General features: G+C 33.4%; 1 long non-coding RNA gene across 1 annotated transcript; it reads right to left on the reverse strand.

Annotated features, from left to right (window-relative positions):
• Positions 1-235: 235 nt before the first annotated feature.
• Positions 236-5,882, reverse strand: LOC126893367 (uncharacterized). Its single transcript, XR_007701151.1, has 2 exons — positions 5,764-5,882; positions 236-354 (listed from the first exon to the last, which is right to left on the reverse strand). It is a non-coding gene; the product is annotated as an uncharacterized LOC126893367 (long non-coding RNA).
• Positions 5,883-7,429: the final 1,547 nt, after the last annotated feature.

Raw genomic sequence — 7,429 nt, forward strand, 5'->3', positions numbered from 1 at the left:
AAGGTTTTATTTCCTGGAAGTTAGCGTTACTTACGTAAATTTCGTATTACCTTTCTTGGAAGATGATATTTAACACAACTATTTAGTTGTGCGTATATTTTTGATATTATTTGATTCTATTGTTTATAAGGAATGGTTAACATTACGAGTTTTTATTAATTTCTTAATTCTTCTTCTTCTTCTTCTTCCTTTTTTTTGGGTTTCGATTTTTTTTTAATCATTTACCCAGTACATGTTATTGGTTATGCGCGTCTTGCTCAAGGCAATGCACAACCAGGTGTCCTGTCAACTTCAGATCTATTTTTTTTTTTTTGGTCCTATGTGGTCCTTGTCCTTCTTCTTGTTTTTCTGTAGCTAGAGGGGGAAAAGTGTTACAACATTTAAGGTTAACTTAAGACTTTTCTCGTTTGGGGGTAGCTTCCAAACATTTTCACATAGGTTTAGGGCTGGCTACCTTCGGTTAGGATTAAGGATTTTAAGGATACAAATATAATTTTTGACATTTTAGGAGATTCCCTGTATTTTCTGAAGTATTTATTTATTGTTATTGTTATTATTATTATTTTTTCAAAATTCTATAGATCTACTTGAAAAAATTTGATAAATTTATTGATTATCTTAATAACTTTATTCGAGGGTTTATATAAAATGCTCTGTAAAGATATTGGACTGTCTGTTCCAGCTTTTATTAGTTCTAGATACAAATCCATATCTTTATGTTTATTTATGGGGCACTCAAAGATGATGTGTACCAATGTTCCCATAGTACCGCATTCGCATATCGGTGTTTCCGTTTTGCCTATTTTGTGGAGATAACAAGGAGTTTTGCAATGTCCACTTCGTAAACGATTAAGGTTAGTAATATTGTTCCTACCCAAATATCCACATTTGTTATACCAAGGTTTTATAGGGAAACTATCCTGCAGTCCATAATAGTCCGGATATTTACCTTTAATTTGGGAATACCAGTTATTGTAAAATTGAGTCAAGATGTTCTTTTTTGTAACACAAAAGATATCTGTGCTGATGTTTTTTACATCATATGGTACTCTTAATTCTCTCCCAATATTGGCCAAGCTATCTGCCACCTCGTTGCCTTTAATCCCCTGATGTCCCGGTACCCATTCTAATCCTATTGAAAATCCCATATTATTTGCATCTACCAGTAGTTTTTTGGTCATTATAGTTACATAATCCATTTGGTCCCATTTGTGACTAGATATTTTGGATAAGGCACTTTTTGAATCTACAAAGATCACTGCTTTCATGATTTCCTTTTCAATACATACCGACATGGCTTTGTATACCGCTATTATTTCAGTTGTGCAGATTTGTGTGTAGTTATGGAGTCGTGACGAATATTTATAATTGATGCTTGGGATGTAAATTCCAAATCCCGATTGATTTGTTTGTGGGTCTATTGATCCATCTGTATATACGTGGGTATGATTATTATATATTCCACCATATTTAGCTATGAACCTTTCGTTCGATTCAATTTCATATTTTTCAAATTCTAGACTTTTAATTGTAATGGGGTATAGAAGAGTTTTTCTTTCTACCTCATATATAGGATTGATTTTATATCTAATTATGTTTTTTGTTTTTTTGAGTATATTTGTATATGCTAGTGAGTAATCAGGTATGACCTTGTTCCTCCAGAATCTATTGTTTGCATTTATTGCTTCGTTTAGCTTATTTAGACTCTTTACTATGATATTGTTTTTTCCCGGCATTTGTTTGAGTATATATTTATGTGCTAGTATCTCCCTTCTAACTTGTAACGTTGTTACTGAACATTCTGCTTGCAATATTAAGATGGGTGTAGAACGTAGACAACCCGTTACGATTCTCAAGGCAACATTCTGTACTTGTTCCAACCTCATCATCAAACTTTTACTGCAGGGGTTTAAAAGATTGGCTGCGTAATCTAAATGAGATCTAACTATTCCTTTGTATAAACTCAAAAGAATGTTCGGGTCAGCTCCCCATTTTGTACCACAAATTGCTCTCATGACATTTATTCCTTTGTTTGCTTTAGTTATCATGTCGTTAATTTGAATTGTCATATTCAAATTGCACTGTAAATGAAATCCCAGATACTTTATTTCATTTTTCCATGGAATTTCCATATTTTGATATATCAAATGTGGGAAGTTATAAGCCTGACTTCTTTTTCTAAATATTATTGCTTTTGATTTGTGTGCTGAAATTTTAAAGTTGTGTTTCTCAAACCACTCCTGTAAATTTATTATATGGGTATTTAAGGAATTAATTAGCTTGTATATATCAGATCCTTGCACCAGAATTACAAAATCATCTGCATATTGAAAACACTCCATCTCATGGTTTATTAAATCATGTAGGGATCTAGTATAGAGATTAAATAATATTGGACTGAGTGGAGACCCTTGAGGCAATCCAGTGGATGCTTGCATTGGGCCTAATATATTATTTGATTTGTCTTTAACGTAGATATTTCTGTTGAGCAAAAATTGCAAGATCAAGTTTGCATAAGTTATTGGGATGTCATACTTTAATAAGTATTTATATAGCAAATATATATTGACTGTATCATATGCCCTACTGATATCCAAAAAAATTCCAATTGTATTTAAATTTTTACTAAATCCAGTTCTAATATAATTAATTGTTAAAGCTAAGTTATCGTTGCACCCTTTGTTTCTTCTGAAACCTAACTGCTTAGGGCTTAGTATCGATTTTTTTTCCGTTATTTGTTCTATTCTTAATTTAATTATATTTTGCAAAATTTTGCCTACACATGACTCTAGAGCTATGTTTCTATAATTATCCTCACATAAAGGGTCTCTATTGGGTTTTAAAAAGGGAATGACAAGGGTGTTTTTCCATTCTTGTGGAAAACCTGTGTTTCTTTTAACTATTTGATTAAATATTTTTGACAATGTATCTAGCGCCACCAGGGGAAGTCTGTTTATCATGCTATATGTTACAAGATCTAAGCCAGTAGCCTTATCCTTTTTATTTATGACACTTATTATTTCTTGCCTTGAAATGTCCTCCACATCCTCGTTAGTTAGGGTAACCATGAACTCAGGATCTGTTATGTCAATTGCCAAATTATTTAATATGTTCTGAGCTATGTTTTTGTTGGGAAGTTTAGCAGGGATTACAGCATTTTGATATGTGGAGAATAGCTTAACTGTTCGCCATATTTCAGATAGAGGAGTGTCCCTTGTCAATCCATTGCAAAAGCTTTTGAAGCTATTTCTTTTTTTTGTTTTAAATATTTTTTTACTGTATGCAAATATTTTTTTGATTTCAATATAATTTTCATTGCTTGCTTCTTCCTTATATTTTTTAATTTTTTCTTTTCTTGTTTTTATTAAATTAGAGCATTCCTTATCCCACCAGGGAGGGCTTTTCTTTTTTCTTATAGATTTTTCTGTTTTCAAGAGAGGTATTTCCTCATCACTCACCATTTCCATAATTTGTGTAAATGAATTATAGTCTTCACACCCATTCTTCATCAAGTCTTCCATTTTTGAAGCATAATTCTCCCAATTGACATTCTTTGTATTTCTTTTATGACTTTTTTGTGTTACTATATTTTCATTTACAATTGCGATTTTGCAAGAAGTTGGAAAATGATCACTGCCTCCAGAATCCTCTAACACATCCCATTGGCATATATTTGCAATTTCCGAGGAAATTAGTGTTAGGTCTACCGCTGAGGCATTCTGTCCAGGTAGGGTAATCCGCGTGGGTCTCCCATCATTGCAGCAAACTAGATCCAAATCCTCTAAGGATTCAGCAATTATTCTTCCATTAACATTAACAGACACTTGACTTCCCCAAAGTGCATTATGTGCATTCATATCCCCCATTAAAATTTTATTTCCCCTGATTTTATTTATGCGTCCAACCCAACTATTTAAATTTATTTTTGCCCTAGGATGGATATAAATGTTAATAACTGTAATGTCCCAATCTATTATTTTTATTGCTAAAATTTGAATTTTACTAACATTATTATTATACCTATATACTATTTTGTGATCCAGACTATTATGAACCACAGTAGCTAGGCCACCATAACCATCCCCTCGATCCAACCTATGTATTTCATATCCTCTTAGATAGAAGTGATGATTATTTTTTAGCCAAGTTTCATTTAATAGAATTAATTTGGGTCTATGTTCGCTTATGAAATATTTCAGACTGTTATAGTTACTGCTTAAACTTTTTATGTTCCATTGGATAATAAGTGGATTCTTGATATCCATCTAAATCTAGCAACTTTTGGTTCGATGAGCTTTCATGTATAAATAGCTGGTTCAAGTAATTGATTATATGTTCCTTATGTTTCCAATCTAGTTTTTTTAATATCGCATTCAGTGTTTTTTCTGTGTCCCTCTCTAGTTGCTCTGTACGGGAACATCCAGGAGTCTCATTGTTTACTGCACGAGCTCTCTCTTCGCTTCTCCCATTTGGAGATAATAAATATTGATTGTGTACTTCTTTATTGTATGTCTTATTTGTTTCATTAGCCTTTCTTTTATTTTTGTTTGAGTTATTCTCCATTTTTCTACTAAACAGGTGTTCAGGGTTACTCTTTACATTTTCTATCCATCGCATATTGATGGGAATTGTCTCTAAATTATTTATTTGAGTTTTATGTAATGTTGGGAATTCCTCCTGGCTCATTCTGAATATATTATTCTCTTGCGATTTTCTAGTAGAAACATAAGGAAATCTCTCGCATGCCTCGTAGTATGAAAGATTGTCCAGAGACATGACAGCCTTAATATTCCGCTGTCTCACATACTCTGGACACTCCTCATAGGTACTTATATGAAAGCTGCTATTACAATGTAAACATTTCATCGAACAATCCCCTTCATGTATTTTTTCCGCGCAGTTTTTGCATTTTTCTCCCCCTCTACAAAGATTTTTTGTGTGTCCAAAAAGAAAACACCGATAACATTGAACCACTGGTATCATGTATGGTTTTACCCTAAAAGGGATCCCATATATATTCACTTCCTTCGGGATTACTTTTCCCGAAAAGGTAAATGCGACCGTTTCTGTATCAATATATTTCTCCGTGTCATATTTAGACTTCCGTTTAAATCGTCTTATTTCTAGTACTTTAATGTTGGCCGAAGCCAATCCCGAAAATTTGATTAGATCTGCATCCGATATACTAGTATCTACATTATTAACGACTCCCCTACATGTTACGTTATTTGCCGGAATAAACAATTCATATCCATCATTTCTGACCACGTCATTTAAAACAAATTTATTAGCATCCTCCCATTTCTTGAAAGCAACGCTAATTCGGTTTTTTCCTTTTTTGCTAAGTTTAAGTACATTCTCGATTTTTTTGTCATTTATGTATTTTGCTAATTTCAAAAAACTATAATTACCGACGTTATCGCCTTTTGACTCCATAAATACCTCAAAGGGACCGGTATCAGTGTACTGATAATAGAAATGTTTTTTTCCTTTTTTTATTTCATTGTTATTATTAGTGATTGAATTAGCATTGCTATCAAGTAATGGTGTATTCTTTAAACTACTATTATTTTCAGTGTTTTCTATATTATCTAACATCTCCTCATCACCGGGGGGGTTAGCCCCCCCGGTAGTATCCCCCATAATTAACCGTGTAATGCAAAGCTGTCTCTTTTTTACCTAACTAGATAATGTATAATTTATTTTATTCAAAGAAAGTACAGGAAATTTAGGAATTCAACAGATAGGAAATTTGTTAGTTACCTCTATTATGTAGTTCCTATTTTGTTTTTGTCGCCTGCGTTTTTTTTTGAATTATCACTTCCACACTGAACTGTCACACAACCGAACGTTACGAAAGCTCATACAGAAGTCTCCAATTTCTTAATTCATTCAAGGTGTAATTTCTCAATTTATCCAAGGAATTACAGAAAACTGTCGGAATCGCAGAAAATATGGTGCGGCGATTCTAGTAGTCACCAACAGATGTCACTGTAGACTATTAGGTATAAGTTTTTTATGAAAGCTTGACGATGGGGTTTGAATACTTTTGCCTGCAATTTTTTTAACTGAATGTCCTTTATCAAGTCGGTCTCATATAAAAAATAGATTTGTCCTCTCTACTGTCTGGATTTTCGAACATTTCTTAAACACTGAACTGATCAGGGTATTATTTTTTCGTCTTAGCACTAACTTCCGATTGTAGATATGTATGTTTAACAGTGAAAATTTAATTTTCAAATTTTTCGTCCTATGTTAAGTAAATTATTTTCTGCTCAACCGTTATAATGTGATAGGATAGGTTTTTTGTTACAATAAAAACCATGTACCTAGATACTTGTCATCACTCAAAAGTTAAAAATTTGCTTTTTATTAACAATTTACATTACTAAATCGATGCCACTATTGTATGCGATCTACCTTGCATATTATCTCTATTATAGTGTGCCAGTGTGCGGTATACCGATCGCAAACTGAAAATTCCTGAAGGATTTGAGAAAATAATGAAATGCAAGAAAACTCTTGTAGAAAAAAATGTTTATTCACAAGTAATAACCATTTGGTAAATAAAATGTAAAATGAAAGGGGACTAATAATTTACAAAAAAAGCACCCCAACTATCTATAAGCGAGGTTCCTACAGCCTCTTCCGCTTCTCGCATTTCGACCGCCATCGTTTTCTGTCCATCCATCCATCTTCTTTGATGGCTCTATCTTTCATGATGTGCAGCAGTGGCGCACCCAGGGAGGGGTTTTGGGGGTTAAAACCCCTCCCGGGGCATATAAAAAATATAAAGAATAGTAGGAAAATGTAACTTGTCTTTCAGAAACAATACAAAAAAATTTCGGTGCCCAAGCGAAGCTAGGACAAATAATCCCCGTACAATAATCCCCGGACAAATAATCGCAGACAAAAAATCTCCGCAAATTATCCCTTGATAAAAAATCCCCAGACAAAAAATCCCCGGACAATAATCCCCGGACAAAAAATCCCGGACAAAAAATCCCGGACAAAAAATCTCGGACAAATAATCCCCACAAATTTTTTTGGACAATATATTCCCACAAAAAAATCCCGGACAAAAAATCCCCAAGAAATATTTGCTGCCGAATAGTTCTCTAAAAATTTTCCCGTGAATGCAATCGACTCAAATGTTTTTCAGCCTCAGTGCGTGAGAGCTGTAGCAATCACCATGAAACCGCTTTTCGGTACGAAAATAATGATTAGCAATTAAGATTAAGCATGAATTTTAATTTCGATTACCAAATTTCGAATTTAAATTCCATGCTGAAAACTTCATTACATGACAAACGAGTGTGAGTTGGTGCTGGTCCTGAAAACGATCTTGATTGTAATGCAAAAAACCTGTTACTTTTTGTTTCTGGTTTGCCTCATCTGGCCTCTCCCCGAGCAGCTATGTCTGGTTTGA

The sequence above is a fragment of the Diabrotica virgifera genome, chromosome 10 (assembly GCF_917563875.1).
Source record: "Diabrotica virgifera virgifera chromosome 10, PGI_DIABVI_V3a".
NCBI classification, from domain to species: Eukaryota; Metazoa; Arthropoda; class Insecta; order Coleoptera; family Chrysomelidae; genus Diabrotica; species Diabrotica virgifera.